Source organism: Symphalangus syndactylus, chromosome 12 (assembly GCF_028878055.3).
Source record: "Symphalangus syndactylus isolate Jambi chromosome 12, NHGRI_mSymSyn1-v2.1_pri, whole genome shotgun sequence".
Classification (NCBI taxonomy): domain Eukaryota; kingdom Metazoa; phylum Chordata; class Mammalia; order Primates; family Hylobatidae; genus Symphalangus; species Symphalangus syndactylus.
Window position 1 is genome coordinate 127,831,436 of NC_072441.2, and position 24,421 is coordinate 127,855,856.

A 24,421-nucleotide genomic window follows, 5' to 3' on the forward strand; every position below is an offset into this window, starting at 1 on the left:
GGCCTTAGCCTGAGCTCTGATTCTGGCCACAGACTGAACCCTAAATCTGATCATTCTCTGAACCTCAATCTTGGTCACAGCCTGAGCCCTGATCTTGGTCCATGCTGAGGACTGATCCTGGCTATAGATTGAGTCATAAACCTGGCCCTGACCTAGTCATAGACTAAATGTGGACCCATCTAATATGCTCATCATCTCACAAGGGGCCCAGTGCGCCACTCTCTTGATATTTAAGCAACCTGTTGCTCACATGTTTCTTGTCTCAGCCTCACATGTATTAGACCTTAAGCACTCCCAGGACACATCTTCCTCCACAGGCTGGCATAGTGTGGGGCCTCTACAGGCTGCTGACAAGGGCTGGCTTGCTGAGTGACCACACTCTGATGAGGATGTGTTCACAGTGGCTGCAGTAGGGTAGAAACAGGAACCACTAAGGTCCGATCACAGAAGATCTTCTTGACTGCCTCTACCCTGACCATCTCTGTGATCAAAGCACATTTGAGAAAAAATTTGCCTTTTTACCTGCAACACAACAGAATTCCAGGTAACAGAATCTGCTTTTCCTTAATTAAGAGTCTGCCAGAAGTGGGAGAACAGTCGGGAACTTGAGGACAAAGAACATGAGAAGGAGAACTTTTGCCTTCCCAGGCAGAAAATTAATTATAAAATCAGATTGTGTTACCAGAATTGTTTATATCTGTGTTTTAAGGAATTTGCCATCTTCTGAATCTAATGGATGGAGCAGTCAGAGCTTGACTGCTACAACAGTTTTTCATTTGTTTGGAAATTAGTCCAAATAATGAAGAAATGCTTTTCAATACAACATGAAGGCAATACAATTGGCACATCTCCTTTTAAACAACAACAACACAGTTCTCAACATTGAATAATTAAAGAAAAGCATCTGTCAGAAACAGGTTGTGAACCTCTGGTTTGGAGGAATGCTACTTCTAAGGGTATACTAATACCTGTCAAAACTCCATACTTGAGCACTTTCTTTGTCTGTATCATTTTTGCCCTTCAAAATAGACCTGAGAGTGTGGTAGGTAACCTTGTCTTGCATTTCAGAGAGAGGAACCCCTGGCTCAAGAGAATGGAGTCACTTGCCCAGGGTCATCCAACTGAGCTGGTGCCCTTTGCACTCCCCATGCTGCTTCTCTCTGGGTTTGGTAAAGGTTTTTTGTCTTTTCAGGAAATAGGTAAATGGTTTTTTGTTTCAACTTGTGAGTTTTTTTACATGGGTAAACCAGTCTGAAGTGTTAATGATGACTGATGATGTAGACAAAGTCCACACATTACAGCCGCATAGCCCATTTTCACGTACAACTGCACACCTGCCCCAGTTTGACCAGCACCCACCCACTGTGTGATCTTGTACATGTTGCCTTTCCTCTCTGAGCCTCCATTCTTCCTCAGTAAGTGGGGGTAATGTCTACCTCACTGATTTGTATGAAAAGTAAAGATTATGTTGGTATGTTAATGAGTAATTGTGAATTAGTGGTTGTGAGTGTTAAACCCTGGACAAAACCACAGTGGTATTATGGCACCTAGAATAATGCTGGGTGTCTGGTAAGTCCCTGAGCTGTGTTTTGTGAGGTTGCTCCATGCCCATCCTCAGGGTGAGATGTAGCCCTCAGGATACAGGAGCCCCAGAACGACATTCCTCAATGGGCGACTGCGCTTTGATAGATAGCTTCTCAAACTCACCACCCAAGAAAAGAGAGTCTTTTCTTGATCCCCCGCTCCAAGAATTTTCCCACTGGAAAGTGGATTGGGGGATGGCCTGGTGGGCAGGATTCCTTGCTGAAGTTAATTTTAATTTGTTTTATAGTCCTTAGAGGTGGACTAGATTTTAGAAAACGAAAAGCAGGAGGAAGGGCTTCTAGGGAGAAGCTGCACCAGAGGAAAAATGCGGAGGTGCAGAGGTGCAGGGAGTCAGGAGGGCAAGGCTGGGGAGGTGGGTGGGAACAATGTCAGTCTAAGGAAGCGGATTTGTTCTTCTGACAATTGGGAGCCATTGAAGTTTGGGGGAGGGAAGTAGCATTTACTGATTTTCTGTTAGGTGCTTTACATATGGCAGCCATTTAACCCTGTGAAGGTAGGTATCATCATGCCCATTATACAGACTGAGAAGCTGAAATTTAAAAAAAGAAGTAAATGGCTGTAGTCACACAGCTAGGAAGGGTGAGCACCAGAATTTGAGGTCAATTCTAATGAATTCCAAAGCCTTGTTCTTTCCGGCACAACTTGCTACCTCCCAGGGCAAAATGGTGTATGCATGCTCAAGTGGGAAACTGTAGGTCACATACCTGGGAGTGGGGGCCATGGCGGGTTGTGCAGAAGGAGAGACCAGAACTACCAGCTTCTAATTTCCTCTGTTCTTCCCAACAGGAGGCTCAGAGGCCTCCAATACTAGGAGTGCAAGGCAGTATCCTCCCTTCCTTCTTTTCTCTCATCTTCTCACTCCTGCTGCTGTACTGGCTTCCTTCCCCCTCCCCATTATCCAGCCTTTTATCGCTTTCCAAGATGTCTAGGGACAGCCTTCAGTGGCTGGCTCTGTCCTGATAAATAATTTGCATGCATAACACACAGCTGAGTAATGGTGGAGCTGGGCTGGGATCCAGGAAGTTAGAGCTTTTTGCATTGTACTGTTCTTGTGCCAAACATTGTGCCCAGCACATAGTAAGTGCTCAATGAATAGTAACTCTTTTGCTTCAGGAGCTAATGTCCATCATACTGGAGGTTTAGATTTTTAGAGCCTGAAGATGCATTTGCCCACACTTCCCTTTGGAAGCAGCTCTTGTCACTTGTCAGATTTCAGCCTTTTCCAGAAGTAGGAGGACTAAGGCTTCCCAGTGTCTGCAGCTTAGGCTGGGGAGGCTGTGGCCAAAGGGTCTGGCCCCCATAGAAAGAGGTGGCCTAGCCTTAGCTCTGGCAGCCTCTCCAAAGAGTGAGGCCCTGGCTGCTTTGCATGCAGGATGAAGACTCCTCTGGTCAATTTGCTTTCACTAATGTCAGGCCCCTGCGGCGCTGTCGTTGGTTGCATAGCAACTGGCCGAGCAGCGCGGCAGAGGTGGCCATGCATAAAAGATGACACATGATGGTGGGGCACCGGGTGACGATTTGCAAATTTAGATACAGTCGCAGCAGGAATATGAACTGGGCACTCGACAGGCATGGGGGTGGGTGGCTCTCTTTGTCTCCTCCCATCTCATTCAGAAAGCCAGGTTCCCACTGTATTTACAGAGGTCTGGGGAAAGGGAGCAGAAGTGGGTAAGTGTGGCTTGACTTCAATCCCCAGAAAGCCAGGGGCTGGGCTGAAGGGGAAAAGGGGAAGTGAACAGTATGGGCAGCACGGACAAACAGAGGCCTCAGGGTGCCCTGAGGACCTCTCCCACAGATTCCTCCAACCTTGTGGAAGGCTGATGAAAGCAGCTGGTCTGAACACCCCTCCTCTGCCAGTGGGTCTTCTCTTTGCCTCTCCTGACAGCTGCAGGGAGAAGATATGTGCTGGACTTGGAGTCTTCAGGCCTGGGTTCAAGTCCTAGTTCTGCCATTTCCTGATATTGGGTACTGCAGCAGGTGACTTTAAATCACATTCAATTCAATCTAACTAATACCAATTAAGCACCTACTATGAGCCAGGCACTGACCTAGGGGCTGGGGACATGACCTTATAAAATACAGTCCCTGTCCTTGAGGAGCCCTCAGTGTTGTGGGAAAAACAGATATTCAGATGATGCAATTATACTTTAATGCACTGAATGCAAAAGTAGCAGACTAGGGAGGGGGCAACTTCTGCTCTGAGTTTTAAAGGTAATATAGGGACTGGCTAGGAAGGCCAGGAATGGAGGAAAGTGTCCCAGACAAAGGAAACAACATAGACAAAGGCACATAGGTGAGAACCAGAATGTATTCTCAGCAGGAGGTGAAGGGAATTTAAAGGTGTTGATGTGGCCAGAGAGTAAAATTTAGTGCCTCAGGCTCAATGAGGACATGTCTGGGAATCTCCTAAGGTCCTCACAGATGCTTGGTTTATGCTTCTACCCACCTGCCACCCTCACCATCTGAAGAAGTAGTAAACCATTCAGTAATCATGGCCACCTTGAAGGATCTGGAAATCCGTCCAACCCAAACTCCTTATTTTAGAGAGGAGGGAGAATACCCAGAGAAGAGGGTGAGCTGTCAGAGGCCTCTCATTTACCTAGGTGGGGACAGAGGAGGGAGAAGAGGAGATAGCAGTGAGTAGGGCAGTAGGGTACCTGTCAATGTGGATTCTGAGATTCTCTTACGATGGGAACACAGTGATTTCATGAATAGAGACAGTTTCCTTCAAGGAAGAACTGATCTGGGGAACAACTGTAGTGCAAATACCATCTTCAAATGTAAACTCTCTGAGGGCAGGGACATTTTTCCCTCTTTGACAGCAACAGCCCTAGGTCCTTGCTGAATAGCTACTGAATGAATTAATTGCTCAGGGCCTTGACGCCATATGTGTATATATATATGCACACACACACATATATATCTATACACACACACATACATGTTTGAGACAGGATCTCACTTTGTCACTGGCAGGAGTTAAGAGGTGTGGTCATGGCTCACTGCAGACCCAAACTCCTGGGCTCAAGCAATTTTCCTGTCTCAGCTTCCTGAGTAGCTAGGACTGCAGATGCACACCACTACACCCAGCGAATTTTAAACTTTTTTGTAGAGATGGAGCCTCACTGTTGTCAAGGCTCGTCTCAAACTCCCGGCCTCAAGCGATCCTCCCACCTTGACTTCCCAAGACACCCATTCTTTTATTTCATCCTCCCCAAATGTCTGAGGTAGGTATTGTATCTCTATTTTTTTCAGATGAGAGAACAGCTCAGAGAGGAGCTGTAACTTGCCCAAATCACACTCAGCCTCAGATCTTACCCCATTTTCTGATTCATGATGCCATGTCCTCGTCCTTCCACAGCTTGGACTTCTATTCTGGGGTGAATTTGGGGTAATCATGACAATGACAACAGACAAAATTACTGATGCTGGGAGCAGCAAGTTGGGCTTGGAGGCCATTGCTAAGCTGTAAAAGAAGTGATTTGACTATAAACTTTGCCTGGGCCTCCCTGAACAGGATCACATACCACAGTGGAAGCTCTGACAGGCAAGGTGGCTTCCCTCATGCCCCATCGTACTTTTTCATCATTCTTTAGAACCATGGAGGAGTTCAAATACCAGCTCAGACACTTACTTGCTAGATGACCTCAGGTAATTCATTTTGCCTCTATTTCTCAGTTTCCTTTTTAGTAAAATAAGGACACTACTAGCATCCACCTTATGGACTTGTTGTGAAAAGTAAATAAATTCATATATGTGAAGTCTTAGAACAGTACCTGACATACAGTAAGTGCTTAATAAAAGTTTGACATTATACCGAAAACATAATAATAATTATTGGAGCAGAGAGGAGAAATGCAATTAAGCTTAGGATAGGAGTTGGAAGATGGAGGATGGAAAAAGGCCTCCTAAACAATCTGATGAGTTGAGTCTAGAAAGACCTAGAAGTTAGCCAGTCTAAGAAGTAGAGAGGAAGGGTGTTCCAGACTGGGGGAACAGTGGTTGCTAAACCTCAGAGGCTCCAACCCTTTATTTGGAAACTGAGATGCAGAGATGGTATTTGGAAACTGAGACGCAGAGAGGGTAACTCACCTGTTGAAGATCATGCGGCAAACATTAGCAGAGCCAGGTTGGCCTTCAGGCCTCGGGCTTAAGGGGAGAGATCTGGATACCCCAGGGGGCAAGGTCTGCAGATGAACATGGCCTCATGCTTTCTCTGCTGGGCTTATGTCTAAAGGGTACAAGGCTGGGAAGGTAGACAGGTGAGGCAGACCTTCTCCAATGTCCAGGGGACCAGTGGGGAAGCCAGATCCTGCCTGACTTTTGAGCTTCCAACTGGAGAAAGGGGACCAGGGACCCTCAGTGGGGCTAGTGGGCTGGTGGGCTGGTGCCTTGAGCCTCTGGAAGCTGAGGGGCTCACTGGGCTGCTGAGAAAACTAGTAAAGCCCCAGATCCTGGTGAGGATGTGTGATCTGCATTATTGATATATCTGGAATCTGTGTGGTAGCACATGCCTAGCCTGTGTAAGGAGCCCAGAAGAGGCAAATGCCTCCACAGTTCACATCCTCTAGTGTGGGGCCCATGCATTTCCAATGGCCTTTCCATCCTTTCTGTGCTGTGGCATCTGTGAGGGGCTGCTGAGGATCATCACTCCTTTCCTGAGAACGCCCATGGAGGGTCCCTGGGTGAGGCCTTGACTGACATGAGCCCAAGAATTTTGGTTCTGACATCTGAAGACAAGACAGATTCTCTCTTAAGATGTGCTCTGGTTGCTCTTGGGAGGTATGAATCATGGTGGCCATGGGGCCTAGTAGCCTCTTGGGGACAATTGCTACAGTCTAGAGAAATGCCTGAAGATTCAAATCCCTGATCTACTGCCTCCTGGGTGTCTGACCTTGGCCAAGTTACTTAACCTCCTCCCTTTCCTCAGTCATACAATGGGGATAGTAACAGCACCAACCTCAGGATTATTCAGAAGATTAAAAGAGGCTGTACATATAAAACATTTGGCAAATAAATGAACTGACACAAAGGAAATGCCCAATGTGAGCTATTTAGTAGGGTTTCAAATTTAACTCACATTCCAACTCAAATCTGCAGAAAGAATGTATTTTTTTTTTTTTTTCTGTTGATGATCTGGCCTTCCTTCTGAGCCTCCTCTCTTGCTTTTAGTTCTGGTCAGGATAAAATTCTGGCCTTTTTTTAAATGTCAGAGGCTGAATATTACTTTATCTTGCTCTTGGAATCCCTTTTGAAAGATTCTCAACTTCATGCTAGTTAGATGGGGCAAGACTCATGTACTTGGGGATGCAAAAGAGAATAATGCTTTATTAATTTCCAAAATATTCCCTCTGCTACTTTTTTATTATCCTAATAATGATGCAGGGCCCCGTCACCCAATTCAGGTTGTAGTTTGGATTGCAGTATGCTGTTACTATCCTCATTGTATGACTGAGGAAAGAGAGGAGGTTAAGTAACTTGGCCAAGGCCAGAAAAAGGCATGGGCTGTCCAGGGAGGGACTGCCGCAGTAAGCCCCTCAAGGGCACCTCCCCGCACTTGCAGAGGCAGCTAGTCACAGAAGCCCTCCCTCCAAAGAGGGCCCCTCATCTCTACACCGTTCCATCTCCACCCACCACTGCCATTGTGCCAAGGGAACCTGCTATCTCCTCAGATTCTAGCCACCCGACTACAAGTGGCAGCCCCTGTCTGATCCTTAGAGCACTTTTCAGAGACTTCTGCCAAGAACAGTTAGCAGAGAAAAGCAGCATCTCTAGGGGCTTGTGTTATATCTCTTTATATATTTAAAAAACTTCACAAAACAAAAAGCGAGAAAATCACTCTCTTCTCTCCTGGAGACTATTGTTTGGATCAGCATCCAACTGTCTCTTGACCACCACCCACAGAACCCAGACTTACAGTCAGGTGGAGAGCCTCAGAGGGCTTAGGAGGAGTGACCCCCAGGGTCCACCCAGCGATGCCACCACTGGCCTGGCCTGGCCTTGGCCCTGAGGAATCAGTCTGCAGCTATCTAGAACTCCTGTCTGCATACTGCTCCTTCCCATATGTCTGTAGCTCTGGTCCAGACAGTGGCTGGAGGGGCTCTGGGCCACCCTGGCCCACTGAAGTGTAGAATGACCAGTACAGGATTTTAGATGGCTTAAGGTGACTTCTAGCAAGATACCAAACTTCTCCATGCATGAGTCTCCTCTCCCTAAAATGGAAATAATGCTATACTATCTAGGGTTAGTATAAGAATTAAATGAGTTGATTTTTAAAAAGTTTTTAGAACAGCCTCTGACACATAGTATGTGCTATGTAAATGTTTGCTAAATAAATAAAATGCGAAGATCATAGTATTACACAGCACTGACTCACAAGTGCAAAAGTAGTTTCCATTTAACTCTTCTTTCAATCTGTCTGATTACATCAAGAGGTGCTCACACCTCAGTTCTGCACTAATATGTCTTGAGCACCTCTCTAACATGCTTTTCCCCAAATAGGGGCAGGTTTCAGACTCAGAGCCTCTGGCAGGCAAGGACTGCTCTAGAATTTAGTAATTTTGTTTTATTTTCAGTGCAATTAATTTTACATTTACTTTTTCTTCTTAGTATGAAATATTGGCTTTCCATTTATGATAGAAGTGATATAAAACTCGTTTAAGATATAAATTGAGGAAATTTAAAGAAAAACAAAGTAAATAATGATATCGGTGACTTATGGTCATGGCAAAAGCTGACTTTGGGAAATGAATCCCAGAAGCTAGGGAAACACGCACACACACACACACACACACACACACACACAATCTCTAAAGAGAGGACTCCCTGCACTGGCACAATCCCAAATGGGCCTGAGATACTGATTTTTGATCTACTTTGTGGAGTGTCTCTCCTTGCTTCCATCCCTCTGTCCCACATGGGCCCAGCCTAGCTGACACCACCTTCATGGTGCCCAGTGCATGTGGTCCAGCCCTCCAGACATGCACTAAGCTGGTGCCTCTTAAGGTTCTGCCATTGCAGAGGCCTCTCTCCCCTCACTCTCTCTCCCCTCACTCTCTCTCTCTCTTTTAATCTTCCTGCCTGGCAGAGTGGCTGTAAATTACCACATTAATTTCCAAATCAAGCCAAGTTCCATAGTAACGGACCAGCTCCCATCAAGACCTGAAAAGATTCATTAGGAAGTTGATTCGCTAAGTGCCTTCAACTTACTCCTTCAAAACAACAGCTGCATTTACCCAATTCTGATAGCTCTACAGGGGTGGGGGCTCCAAGTGGCTGTGATCCTGACACGGAGTGAGTCCTTGAGCAGGAAGGGTGGGAAAGTCAGGGGATTTCAGGAGCAGTGGAATGTAGGCCCCAGGTGGCCGTCAGAAATCTGGGTACTTCAGTGAGAGGGATGCTGATCTGCCTGTGCCCCTGGAGAACTCCTGGATGCCTATTCCGTTTGTTCTACTTGTGGGCAGACTTGTTAAACCTGCTGGAGAGGTAGCTGGGGAATGTCTCGGGGACTGGCAGGCCCTGGGACACTGGAACTTTGTGGAGTGTCTCTCCTTGCCTCAATCCCTCTGTCCCACATAGGCCAAGCCCATGTTGGAACTGTGGCTATGGGGCAATAAGTAGGGGTTGCAGGCCACCCCAATCTCTTTATGCTAAGGGGAAGGACTGAGAAGCCAGGGAACATATTTCATGGTTAAAAGAGTTCAGTAAAAATATTTCTCTATAAGGTTCAGGTAATTTTCTATGTAAACTGTCCCCAACAGGGTATTCTTTGGAAACCTCCATCTTCTCATATATAAAATGGGGACAATAATACTTTCTCACAGGGTTGCCATGAGGTCTGAATGGGACAATGTATGAAGAGTACTTAGTACAGTGCCTGGCATGAAGTTAGCTCTCTTTATCTGTGATGCTGATGATAGAGTGATGATTCAAAGTTCACATTTCTGTCAACAGCAACACTATCTACCTATTGATCCATCTGTCTCCCTTGGCATTCCCTCATTCAGCAAGTGGACAGATCCTGAAGGTGCCTCTTCCTAAGCATCTCTCTGTTCTACCACCAGCTCATCTTCCCCCTGCCCTAGTGAGGCTGTTGTCAGCTTTTGTTTGTTTGTTTCTGAGATGGAGTCTCACTCTGTCGCCCAGGCTGGAGTGCAGTGGCGTGATCTCAGCTCACTGCAAGCTCCGCCTCCTGAGTTCACGCCATTCCCCTTCCTCAGCCTCCCAAGTAGCTGGGACTACAGGCTCCCACCACCATGACTGGCTAATTTTTTTTTTTTTTGTATTTTTAATAGAGACGGGGTTTCACCCATTTGGATGCTAACTGATGCCCCTGCCCCAGTCAGAGCTGAGAGGGACAAGTGAGGCAATTTCTCCTCCTTTCCCCCTCCTTTCTTTCCCCTAAGGAGCAGTGGTTAAGGTTGAGGCTCTTGAGTGGCTAAAGCTCTAAGGAAGACAGACATGGAGTCTCATCAGGATTCACCACTCACTCACTGTGATTCTGAGTAGGGGACTTGACTTCTCTGAGCCTACATTTTCTCATCTGTAAAACTGTATGATGTTTCTTCTCACCTTATGAAATACTGTGAGGTTAAATGAGATTGTGTTTGTGAATTGGTTAGCCCAGGGCCTGGTCCAGAATAAATGTTAGCTACTGTGTCCATTTTCCAGGGCCAGGCCTTGTGTTGAGCCCTGGGGCTCAGAGCTGGGTGCAACTTACACCCTGCCTTCCAGGTGCTCACTTGCAGATGGGAGAGATGGACATCTGAAGGCGTAATCATAACTTGAGGCACCAGAGGCGGTAGGGGGCTCTCCAGGAAGACTTCCTGAAGGAGGCCACACAGACTGGAAGGATTGGCCATGTGGCATAGCAGGATAGGAATTGCTCATGAGCAGAGATACTCAAACTTGTTCCAAACACACTCTGAGGCCAAGGCCCTGGGCCCAAGTTTCCTGCAGAAATCTGAAGAGTGTGTAGTCAGAGGTCAGCTAGCCAGGCCAATATGCCTGTAAAAACCAAGGCTCAGGACCAAGGTGATCATTTTGAAATGGGGTTGTGGGTCAGTGGCACAGGACTCAGGACTGCCCCTGGGGAAAACTGAGGCAGAGACAAGTGGGAAGGATCACCCTACCAGGAAGAGAACCAAGGTGCAGCCATGCCTGGAAGAGCTCCCCTTTTGATAGCGCCTAGTTTGGGGATAGCAATTTCCTAGCAGTTTCTTGTCTGTGCTGAAACAGCTTCAAGCCAGTGTGCAGGCTCCCCGGCAGCTGCCCAAAGGCGAGGTCTTCCTGATGGCATTTGTATTTGCACTACACATTCCTACAGCCTGTCAGGCGGGGGTGGGGAGGGCTTGTTTTAATTTGGCAGAAATTAATAAGTCTGAGTGGAGAGACATCACACATAGGGCTGAACATGGCATTGTCACCTCTTCTAATTTGTTAGACAATACAGCCCTGCTGCAGCTTCCAGTGTAGATGAGGAAAAATAAGCACATGTATATTAATGACTTTAAAAGATTTCTATTTATCCAAGCATGTCTCTTTCTTTTTATTCAGCATATTATCAGATCAATAATTAGTCCCCATACATTTTAATAACTAGAGTTTTCACTTATGATTGTTTTTCATAATTTTGCATTTATGTTTGACAAGTTCAGGAACTTGTTCAGTTTGAAAAGGGAAGAAGAAAGTCAGGGATGGTTTCTTCTTGTGTCATGGTGTCTCAAATGTAAAAGAGCAGAGAAGATGTGAACTGACAGGGGCTCACCAAAATCTGGTGAGTCTCCTGGACTGCTTGTGTTCTGGGTGGTCCTAACCTCAGGGATGTGTGTGTCGGGGCGGGAGCAGGGGATTGGATTCTTCATTATTCGCTGTTTTTAAAATGTTGTAATTAGCAGTAAGCCCTGCTCAGAAAGGAAATCTAGTGGGGGAAGGTGGGAGCTGTTTCACATGCTGCAGCCAGCTAAGCATCTTCAACAGGCATTTTACCAATTATAACAAATGTACCACACTCATACATGAGGCTAATAATAGGGGAAGACAGAAGAAACAATTAGATGCAATAAAAATGATAAAGGGGATATCACCACCGATTCCACAGAAATACAAACTACCATCAGAGAATTCTATAAACACCTCTACGCAAATAAACTAGAAAATCTAGAAGAAATGGATAAATTGCTGGACACATATATCCTCCCAAGACTAAACCAGGAAGAAGTTGAATCCCTGAATAGATGAATAACAGGCTCGGAAATTGAGGCAATAATTAATAGCCTACCAATCAAAAAAAGTCCAGGACCAGACGGATTCACAGCCGAATTCTACCAGAGGTACAAGGAGGAGCTGGTACCATTCCTTCTGAAACTATTCCAATCAATACAAAAAGAGGGAATCCTCCCTAACTCATTTTATGAGGCCAGCATCATCCTGATACCAAAGCCTGGCAGAAACACAACAAAAAAAGAATTTTAGACCAATATCCCTGATGAACATCGATGCAAAAATCCTCAATAAAATACTGGCAAACTGAATCCAGAAGCACATCAAAAAGCTTATCCACCATGATCAAGTTGGCTTCATCCCTGGGATGCAAGACTGGTTCAACATATGCAAATCAATAAACATAATCCAGCATATAAACAGAACCAAAGACAAAAACCACATGATTATCTCAATAGATGCAGAAAAGACCTTTGACAAAATTCAACAGCCCTTCATGCTAAAAACTCTCAAAAAACTAGGTATTGATGGGCATATCTCAAAATAATAAGAGCTATCTACGACAAACCCACAGCCAATATCATACTGAATGGCCAAAAACTGGAAGCATTCCCTTTGAAAGCTGGCACAAGACAGGGATGCCCTCTTTCACCACTCCTATTCAACACGGTGTTGGAAGTTCTGTCCAGGGCAATCAGGCAGGAGAAAGAAATAAAGGGGATTCAATTAGGAAAAGAGGAAGTCAAATTGTCCCTGTTTGCAGATGACATGATTGTATATTTAGAAAATCCCATCGTCTCAGCCCAAAATCTCCTCAAACTGATAAGCAACTTCAGCAAAGTCTCAGGATACAAAATCAATGTGCAAAAATCACAAGCATTCATATACACCAATAACAGACAAACAGCCAAATCATGAATGAACTCCCATTCACAATTGCTTCAAAGAGAATAAAATACCTAGGAATCCAACTTACAAGGGATGTGAAGGACCTCTTCAAGGAGAACTACAAACCACTGCTCAATAAAATAAAAGAGGACACAAACAAATGGAAGAACATTCCATGCTCATGGATAGGAAGAATCAATATCGTGAAAATGGCCATACTGCCCAAGGTAATTTATAGATTCAATGCCATTTCCACCAAGCTACCAATGACTTTCTTCACAGAATTGGAAAAAACTACTTTAAAGTTCATATGGAACCAAAATAGAGCCCTCATCGCCAAGTCAATCCTAAGCCAAAAGAACAAAGCTGGAGGCATCACGCTACCTGACTTTAAACTATACTACAAGGCTACAGTAACCAAAACAGCATGGTACTGGTACCACAACAGAGACATAGATCAATGGAACAGAACAGAGCCCTCAGAAATGGTGCCGCATATCTACAACTATCTGATCTTTGACAAACCTGACAAAAACAAGCAATGGGGAAAGGATTCCCTATTTAATAAATGGTGCTGGGAAAACTGGCTAGCCATATGTAGAAAGCTGAAACTGGATCCCTTCCTTACACCTTATACCAAAATTAATTCAAGATGGATTAAAGACTTATATGTTAGACCTAAAACCATTAAAATCCTACAAGAAAACCTAGGCAATACCATTCAGGACATAGGCGTGGGCAAGGACTTCATGTCTAAAACACCAAAAGCAATGGCAACAAAAGCCAAAATTGACAAATGGGATCTAATTAAACTAAAGAGTTTCTGCACAACACAAGAAACTACCATCAGAGTGAACAAGCAACCTACAGAATGGGAAGAAATTTTTACAATCTACCCATCTGACAAAGGGCTAATATCCAGAATCTACAAAGAACTTAAATTTACAGGAAAAAAATCAAACAACCCCTTCAAAAAGTGGGCAAAGGATATGAACAGACACTTCTCAAAAGAAGACATTTATGCAGCCAACAGACACATGAAAAAATGCTCATCATCACTGGCCATCGGAGAAATGCAAATCAAAACCACAATGAGATACCATCTCACACCAGTTAGAATGGCCATCATTAAAAGATCAGGAAACAACAGGTGCTGGAGAGGATGTGGAGAAATAGGAACACTTTTACACTGTTGGTGGGACTGTAAACTAGTTCAACCATTGTGGAAGACAGTGTGGTGATTCCTCAAGGATGTAGAACTAGAAATACCATTTGACCCAGCCATCCCATTACTGGGTATATACCCAAAGGATTATAAATCATGCTGCTGTAAAGACACATTCACACAAATGTTTATTGTGGCACTATTTACAATAGCAAAGACTTGGAACCAACCCAAATGTCCAACAATGATAGACTGGATTAAGAAAATATGGCACATTCAACAACACTTCACGCTAAAAACTCTCAATAAATTAGGTATTGATGGGATGTATCTCAAAATAATAAGAGCTATCTATGACAAACCCACAGCCAATATCATACTGAATGGGCAAAAATTGGAAGCATTCCCTTTGAAAACTGGCACAAGACAGGGATGCCCTCTCTCACCACTCCTATTCAACATAGTGTTGGAAGTTCTGGCCAGGGCAATCAGGCAGAAGGAAATAAAGAGTATTCAATTAGGAAAAGAGGAAGTCAAATTGTCCCTGTTTGCAGATGACATGATTGTATATCTAGAAAACCCCATTGTCTCAGCCCAAAATCTCCTCAACTGATAAGCAACTTCAGCAAAGTCTCAGGATACAAAATCAATGTGCAGAAATCACAAGCATTCATATACACCAATAACAGACAAACAGAGACCCGAATCATGAGTGAACTCCCATTCATAATTGCTTGAAAGAGAATAAAATACCTAGGAATCCAACTTACAAGGGACGTGAAGGACCTCTTCAAGGAGAACTACAAACCACTGCTCAATGAAATAAAAGAGGATACAAACAAATGGAAGAACATTCTATGCTCATGGGTAGGAAGAATCAATACCGTGAAAATGGCCATACTGCCCAAGGTAATTTATAGATTCAGTGCCATCTCCATCAAGCTACTAATGACTTTCTTCACAGAATTGGAAAAAACTACTTTAAAGTTCACATGGAACCAAAAAAGAGCCTGCATTGCCAAGTCAATCCTAAGCCAAAAGAACAAAGCTGGAGGCATCATGCTACCTGACTTCAAACTATACTACAAGGCTACAGTAACCAAAATAGCATGGTACTGGTACCAAAACAGAGATATAGACCAATGGAAGAGAACAGAGCCCTCAGAAATAATGCCACATATCTACAACTATCTGATCTTTGACAAATCTGACAAAAACAAGCAATGGGGAAAGGATTCCCTATTTAATAAATGGTGCTGAGAAAATGGGCTAGCCATATGTAGAAAGCTGAAACTGGATCCCTTCTTTACACCTTATACAAAAATTAATTCAAGATGGATTAAAGACTTAAATGTTAGACCTAAAACCATAAAAACCCTAGAAGAAAACCTAGGCAATCCCATTCAGGACATAGGCATGGGCAAGGACTTCATGTCTAAAACACCAAAAGCAATGGCAACAAAAGCCAAAATTGACAAATGGGATCTAATTAAACTAAAGAGCTTCTGCACAGCAAAAGAAACTACCATCAGAGGGAACAGGCAACCTACAGAATGGGAGAAAATTTTTGCAACCTACTCATCTGACAAAGGGCTAATATCCAGAACCTACAATGAACTCAAACAAATTTACAAGAAAAAACAAACAACCCCATCAAAAAGTGGGCAAAGGATATGAACAGACACTTCTCAAAAGAAGACATTTATGCAGCCAAGAAACACATGAAAAAATGCTCATCATCACTGGCTATCAGAGAAATGCAAATCAAAACCACAATGAGATACCATCTCACACCAGTTAGAATGGCGATCATTAAAAAGTCAGGAAACAACAGGCGCTGGAGAGGATGTGGAGAAATAGGAACACTTTTACACTGTTGGTGGGACTGTAAATTAGTTCAAGCATTGTGGAAGTCAGTGTGGCGATTCCTGAAGGATCTAGAACTAGAAATACCATTTGACCCAGCCATCCCATTACTGGGTGTATACCTAAAGGATTATAAATCATGCTGCTATAAAGATACATGCACACATATGTTTATAGCGGCACTATTCACAATAGCAAAGACTTGGAACCAATGTAAATGTCCAACAATGATAGACTGGTTTAAGAAAATGTGGCACATATACACCATGGAATACTATGCAGCCATAAAAAATGATGAGTTCATGTCCTTTTTAGGGACATGGATTAAACTGGAAACCATCACTCTCAGCAAACTATCACAAGGACAAAAAACCAAACACTGCATGTTCTCACTCATAGGTGGGAATTGAACAATGAGAACACATGGACACAGGAAGGGGAACATCACACACCGGGGACTGTTGTGGGGTGGGGGGAGGGGAGAGGGATAGCATTAGGAGATATACCTAATGCTAAATGATGAGTTAATGGGTGCAGCACACCAACATGGCACATGTATACATATGTAACAAACCTGCACGTTGTGCACATGTACCCTAAAACTTAAAGTATAATAATAATAAAATTAAAAAAAAGATCTTTATTTTTAAGAATAATAAAAAAAAATGTGGCACATGTACACCATGGAATACTATGCAGCCATAAAAAAGGATGAGTTCATGTCCTTTGCAGGGACATGGATGAAGCTGGAAACCATCATTCTGAGCAAACTATCGCAAGGACGGAAAACCAAACACCACATGTCCTCACTCATAGGTGGGAATTGAACAATGAGAACACTTGGACACAGGGTGGGGAACATCACACACTGAAGCCTGTTATGGGGTGGGGGGAGGGATAGTATTAGGAGATATACCTAATGTAAATGACGAGTTAGCGGATGCAGCACACCAACATGGCTCATGTATACATATGTAACAAACCTGCATGTTGCACACATGTACGCTAGAACTTAAAGTATAAAAAAAAATAATAGGGGAAATCGTGTGGAGATGGGGTAAGGATATATGCGAAATATGTGCTTTCTGCTCATTTTTTTCTGTAAACCTAAGTAAACTCTTCTGAAAAAGAAGAGAGAGAGATTTTAGTCTCCCACACTTCTAACTTTGAGTTCCTTTGTCTTTCAGGAAAGGCCGTTGTCACAGTGGTGGTGGGAGGCACCTGATTTCCTTGACACCTACTTTACACCAGGTACTTTTTGTATTGCCATTGAACCTGTGACCACCTTGTTCAGCAGGTATTATTATTCTGCCTTACAGAAGTGGGGGACATGAGTCACACCGGGTCACACAGCTGGGAGGGCTCTGAACTTGGCTTGCCTGATTCTGTGTCCGTGCTCCTTTACTGCATCCCACTCCCCCGCCTTCATGCCACTTCTTTCCACTCTTCTATTATGACGCAGCACATGAGTAATTTCTCCCAGGAAGCCTCCCTGGCTCCTCAGGTTTCCTCTGTGGCCTCCACACCACTGTGCTTCCCTCTGTCATGGCACCGATCTGTGCTACGGGAGTGTAGATCCATAATGTTCTGTGTCTGTACCAGTGGGTTGTCATCCTCTGTTGACATGATGTCTCTCCCATTAGAATCTGAGCTCCTCGGGGTGAGGACTCTACTTGTTTGTCTTTGCATTTTCAGGCCTTGAAAATAAATATCTGTGGTAGAAAGAAAGGGAGGGAAGAAAGGAGACTGATAAGGAAAGAAGAATGAATTTATACTAAAATAAATTGAGCAGATTGCAAAGTTTTAGACTTTCTTGATGCAAAATATTCAGGATGAATAGAGAAGCTTCATTTCTCTTTCTCCATCTCCCTCTTTTTAGTTTTTATGAGTGTGAAGGTTTTAATTTATTATTAAAGGCATATTATTATTTTTTAAAGAACTAGATGCTCTAAGCAAGGCAAAGAAGGCTAAGACATATCTTTATTTTCTCAGACCTTATCATGAAGCTTGAGAGACACGTATATAGGATATTGTAAATAACTAAATAAGGAAGCTTATTTTTAAGAAGGAGGGGGAATGGGAGATTTATTTATTAAGCACCTGCAACCAGCCAGGAGCTGAAGTATTTTGCATACATTATCTCACTCAATCCTCACACTTGTGCAGTGGGCATGACAGCCCCCATTTTATAAATAAGGAGACTGAGACTCAGGTTTGGGGAACCAAATTACTCACAGAACTAGCTGGTAAGGAATATGGGTCAGAGGGCTCCCAGATTTGTCAATTTCCCAAAGCTTATTCTCAGTCAAGTTCCCAAATGAAGAGACCAGTCAACACATATGGGCTCCCAGGGGCAGTAGCGGTGGGGAGAAGATACTCTGCTGGTCCTCACCTCCTAGCCTGCTCAGCTGCCAGCCCCAAGGCTCTCTTGCATTGCCCAGGCCCTGAGCCATCCTGAAGCTGGCAGGATGGCTTTGGGCTTAGCCTCAATAGTGGGTGGGTTCTGGAATTGGGCTCACAGCCTGAGCCTGGCATGTTGGATGCCTGCTGGGAGCTCTCTGATCCATATCCTCCTTTCTTGGTGGTGGCCCAGTAGATGCTTGCTGCAGTTTCCCTGATAGACCTCCAGTGTCCTAAAGAGGCCTCAGCTTTGCCCTCAGCCTACTTGGCTGACACCTTGATCCTATAACTGGGTATTCCTTCTAGCTGAAGGAGCAGAAAGAGTAACATCATGTCAACCAGCGTCCACTTTGCAGTGAAGCAAATCCCTTTGGGCATTTCAAGCAGAAGACTTGGTTACAAAGCTATCAATGGACTGGAGAGCAAAAGGGGAAAGGGGGTGCTCCTTAGAGATTAGTTATTATAGGGAAGCCATTACTGATCCCAGGTCTGAAGAAGTAAAAGGGAGACAGTGGAGGCTGCACCCCTGAAGAGACATTCCTAGAGCCGATGTCAGTGCAGCTCCTGGAATCCAAGATCCCACACTCCCACAGATGACAGAAGCCAACAATGGCTTCAATTTTCTTCCTGCCTTCTGATGGCCCATGTGTGTCCCTCAGCTGCAGAGCAGACTGGAACCAAGCTGGAATGGGAGTCTGAAAAATGTAGTTCTCGGGTCTCCAGCCATGATGGTACATGAAAGACGAACTGACCACATCTAGCATAGGATGGAAAGAGCAGGGGCTTGAGAATCAGGTGCCACTGGGTTCAAATTCTGGTCCTTGGGGAAATTACTTAACTCCCTCTGACTTAGTTTTCTCATCTGTAAAATGGAAATAATAATAATACCTTACTCATAGGGCTATCGTGAGGCTTAATTGAGATTATACATATAAAGCACTTAACACAGTCCCTGTCCATAATAAGTACTCTCTATAAATGTTAGATACCATTGGCAGTGGTGTATTTCCGTTCACTTTTTTTCCATATGCAATCTTTTGTTTCCTGAATGGCTCATCTCTGCCTCCGTACCACTACAAATCTGTGCCCAGGTTCCCCACCTGTGAAGGCTTTTAAAAATGAATCGGATTCTCAGAAGATATTGTACATTTGCAGAGCACCTTTCACCTATGCTGCATTGAAGTGGGATCCTACCCAAAATTGTACTTTTCCTCACTCTCTTCACCTCAGTTTCCCTGGTGATTATGAGAAAGTTAACAGGGTTCAAGCAGAAGGGTTAACAGGGTTCAACCAATCATGCCTTCCCAACAGTCCCCCAAAATCTTAACTCATTTCAGCATTAAAAGTCCACAGTGCAAAGTCTCATCTGAGACAAGGCAAGTCCCTTCTGCCTATGAGCCTGTAAAATCAAAAGCAAGTTAGTTACTTCATAGATATGATGGGGGTACAGGTATTGGGTAAATACGTACCTTCAAAATGGGAGAAATTGGCTAAAACAAAGGGAGTATAGGCCCCATGCAAGTCTGGGACCACTATGTGACCACATCTGTGATCTCTTTAACTCCCTATTGCAACCATTAAGGCAGGATTATTGAATCCATCTAGCAGAGAGAAGACTGAGGCCTAGAAATATTGTAGGTTCAGGTGACTCCCCTTCTGCGCTCCACCTACTCCTGTCTCCAATGTCCTATGGTAGGAGTCAGAGGGCAGGACTGCTTGGGTGGTGCTCAGCTCCTTTCAGCATGTTTCTTGGGCGCCCACGGGTGGTGGGCACACAGCCAGGCAGTCGCTGCCAAGCCCATCCGTTCTGGAGTTGGCTCACGAGACTCACGCGGCTAGGAGGGGGTTGGCAGCAGGAAGAGGATGGTGTGAGAAAAGAACATCTCATGCTCCCCTTGCCCACGCATGAGCCGCTCCTGGAGTAGTTGGATTCAGCCACTTTATTCTGCTTTCTGGCTCTTAAAATGCAATATTGGGCAGGTTCCCATTTAATCCCATTTCACATGAGTTTATTGAGTATCTACACAGATGGGTCAGGCCCAGGGTCTGCCCTGGAGGGACTCACAGTCTCGGGAGGCAGATATGTGACAGCAAAGATGGCATTCTTGTGTCAGTGCTATGTCAAGGAGGCACAAGAGCTATGAGAACAGAAATTTGGGGCTTCTAATTCTGCCTGGAGAGTCAAGCAAGACACCTTAGAAGATATAACTACCCAGCTAAGACTTGAAGGAAGCAGTAGAACTGGTTTGATGATGGGGATGGTGGCCCAAGCAGAGGGAGCAGAATATGTAAAAGCCATTGGGGGAAACTGAGAAAGGCTCATGCCACTGACACATGGAGGGCAAAAAAAATTTTCAGCAAACGCTGAGGCTGTGAGGGGCAAAGGGCTGAATCATGCCAGGCCTGGGTACCATGGATAACGAGCCACAGAGAAGTTTTAAGCAGGAAAGTGGCATGCTAGATTTATGATTCAGAAAGAGCATTTTGGGGCCAGAGTGGAATAGGAGAGGACCCAACAGAAGACAGGGAGGCCACTGAGGTGAAGGCTGTTGCTGTATATGGGGAGGAATGGTGGTTGCCTGGACTGGGGCAGCAGTACAAGGAATGGAGTTCATTCACAAGATACTTAGAAGTAGAAGCAACCACTACAGTAATAGTAATCAATGCATAACACATAGAATTCTTGCTATATGCCAAGCATTGTTCTAAGTGCTTGATATATAACTAAATTAGTTCTCACAATAACCCAAAGACACATGCCCAGAGGGCTGTAGAAACATATTCAAGGTTATATACCTAGTAAGTGGTGGAGTCAGTCAGGATTTGAACTCAGGAAGACTATCTCCAGAGTCCATGTCCTCAACCCCACATTATACTGCTTCTTGAGGTCACAGTGCTTGGTAGCTGCTTAAGTGTGAGGGATGAAGGTCAGTGTATTAGTCTGTTCTTATGCTGCTAATAAAGACTTACCTGAGACTGGCTAATTTAGAAAGAAAAAGAGGTTTAATGGACTCACAGTTCCACATGGCTGGGGAGGTCTCACAATCATGGCAGAAGGCAAAGGAGGAGCAAAGGCATGTCTTACATGGTAGCAAGCAAGAGAGCATGTGTAGAAGGACTGCCCTTTATAAAACCATCAGATCATGGGAGACTTAGTCACTATCATGAGAACAGCACTGGAAAAACTCACCTCCATGATTCAATTACCTCCCACTGGCTCCCTCCCACAACGCGTGGGGATTATGGGAGCTACAATTCAAGATGAGATTTGGGTGGGGATACAGCCAAACCATATCATTCTACCCCAGGGCCTCCTAAGTCTCATGTCCTCACATTTGAAAACCAATCATGCCTTCCCAACTGTCCTCAAAAGTCTTAACTCATTTCAGCATTAACTTAAAAGTCCATAGTCCAAAGTCTTATCTGAGACAAGGCAAGTCCTTTCAGCCTATGAGCATGTAAAATCAAAAGCTAGTTGGTTACTTCTTAGATATAATGGGGATACAGGCATTAGGTAAATACCCATGTTCCAAAAGGGAGAAATTGGCCAAAACAAGGGGGTACAGACTTCATTCAAGTCTGAAATCCAGCAGGATAGTCAAATTTTAAAGCTCAAAAATGATCTCCTTTAACTCCATGTCTCACATCCAGGTCATGCTGATGCACAAGGTGGGCTCCCATGGCCTTGGGCAGCTCCACCCCTGTGGCTTTGTAGGGTACAGCCCCCTTCCTGGCTGCTTTCATAGGCTGGTGATGAGTGCCTGTGGCTTTCCCAGGCACATGGTGCAAGCTGTTGATGGATCCTTCTGGGGTCTGGAAGACAGTGGCCCTCTTCTCACAGCTCCAGTAGTGTCCCAGTGCAGACTATGTGGGGGCTCTGACCCCACATTTCCCTTCCACATTACCCTAGCAGAGGTTCTCTGTGAGGGTTCTGGCCCTAGAGCACACCTCTGCCTGGATATCCAGGTATTTCTATATATCCTCTGAAATCTAGGTGGAGGTTCCCAAACCTCAGTTCTTGACTTCTGTGTGCCTGCAGGCCAAACACTACATGTAAGCTGCCAAGTCTTAGGGTTCGCATCTTCTGAAGCCCTGGTCTGAGCTGTACGTTGGTTCCTTTTAGCCATGGGTGGAGTGGCTAGGACGCAAGGCACCAAGTCCCGAGGCCGCACAAAGCAGGGAGGTCCTGGACCCACCCCAGGAAACCATTTTTGCCTCCTAGGCCTCTGGGCCTGTGATGGGAGGGGGCTGCCAGAAAGGTCTCTGACATGCCCTGGAGACATTTTCCCCTTCGTCTTGGTGATTAGCATTTGGTTCCTTGTTACTTATGCAAATTTCTGCACCCAGCTTGAATTTCTCCCCAGAAAATGGGGTTTCCTTTTCTTCTGCATCATTAGGCTGTGAATTTTCAAAACTTTTATGCTCTGCTTCCTCTTGAACACTTTGCCACTTAGAAATTTCTTCCACCCGATACCCTAAATCAGCTCTCTCAAGTTTAAAGTTCCACAGATCTCTAGGGCAGGGGCAAAATACTGCCAGTATCTTTGCATAGCAAGAGCTACCTTTACTCCAGTTCCCAACAAGTTCCTCATCTCTATCTGGGACCACCTCAGCCTGGACTTTATTGTCCATATCACTAACAGCATTTTGGTCAAAGCCGTTCAGCAAGTCTCTAGGAAGTTCCAAACTTTCCTGCATCTTCCTGTCTTCTGAGCTTTCCAAGTCTCCAGGAAGTTCCAAACTTTCCCACATTTTCCTGTCTTCTTCTGAGCCCTCCAAACTGTTCCAACCTTTGCCTGTTACCCATTTCCAAAGTCGCTTCCACATTTCGGGGTATCTTTATAGCAGCACCCTACTCATGGTACCAATTTACTGTATTAGTCTGTGCTTACATTGCTAATAAAGACATACCCAAGACTGGGCAATTTATAAAGAAACAGAGTTTTAATGGACTCACAGTTCCACATGGCTGGGGAGGCCTCACAATCATGGTGGAAGGCAAAGGAGGAGCAAAGTCACATCTTACATGGCAGCAAGCAAGCGGGCATGTGCAGGGGAACCCCGCTTTATAAAACCATCAGATCTTGTGAGACTTATTCACTATCATGAGAACATCACAGGAAAACCTGCCCACATGATTCAATGGCCTCCCACTGAGTCCCTCCCACAACACATGGGGATTATGGGAGCTAAAATTCAAGGTGAGATTTGGGTGGGGACACAGCCAAACCATATTAGTCAGGGAGGAGTTCAGCATGACTCCCAGTTTCCACCAAAGCTCATACTATCTTATGCCTTTTAGCAGGGGAAGGGAAAAGTTGGAGGAAGATGAAGAAGGAAGCATAGCTGTACTTCTCGGTGGCTGATGACCACCTAGGCCCAGATACATTTTCTCTCTGAACCCAGCTTTTTGTCCTCATCTTTTCTGGTATCCTGTGAAATCCCTGACATTGTTCAAAACCATCAGCTTTTGATGAACCCTGGAAGTTTAGTTAGCAAACATTTCCTCCCCAAGGAAGGAAATAGAAATGCTTCTGACATGCCTCTGTCATTGATAGTCTTGCCGGGGTCATCCCTGCTTCCTCTCTCTCCCACCTGCCAATGTACTCCATTTATTAGCATGTCCCCTAAACTATCTGTGGTAAAGTACCTTTTATTTTTCCATTTTCAATATGCTGTGGACTGATACTTTGGTAAAATACAATAAAAATGTCTCAGAAATGTCAAATTACTATAAAGTCCTTGTTCTCTTGCTTTTTGTACTTGTCTTGCTGTGGACTATAGTTCACAGATCAGCCCCAGTTCAGAGACTACTTTGTTGAGCACTGCTCAAGTTTTCTTTCTCTAATTCTATGCCATCACCCTGAACTAAGCCATCATCACTTGCCTGGACTCTGCAGTAGTCTCCTAAATGGTCCATCCTCATCCACTCTCGTCCTCTCTAATCCATTCTTCACTTAATAGCTAAGGAATCCTTAGCTATTAAGGGTTAGCCCACAAATCTGACTATGTCATGTCCTTGCTTAAACCATTGACGCATTTCCCTTTGCCATCAGGAAGGTTTATGATAGGCCAATTCCTACTTCTTATTTCCTATCTTAACTCTCACTTTCCTCCTCATTCACATATGCCAGGCTTCAAGTCATATCAAACTGTTATAATTTTTTTAATAACGAATGTGCTCTCTCATGCCTTAGGGCTTTTGCACAGGCTGTTCTCTCTATGTGGAATGACTTTTCCCCCAAAATTCATTCATTCATTCATTTAACCAACACC

The 24,421-nt window shown here is 44.5% G+C and overlaps 1 long non-coding RNA gene across 1 annotated transcript in view; it reads left to right on the forward strand.

Annotated features, from left to right (window-relative positions):
• The window catches only part of LOC134734570 (uncharacterized), a 247,910-nt gene that overhangs the window by 167,575 nt on the left and 55,914 nt on the right, over nucleotides 1–24,421 (forward strand). The window contains exon 4 of the long non-coding RNA XR_010117671.1: nucleotides 16,933–16,996. This is a non-coding gene — a long non-coding RNA (uncharacterized lncRNA). The remainder of the gene's footprint in view (nucleotides 1–16,932; nucleotides 16,997–24,421) is intronic.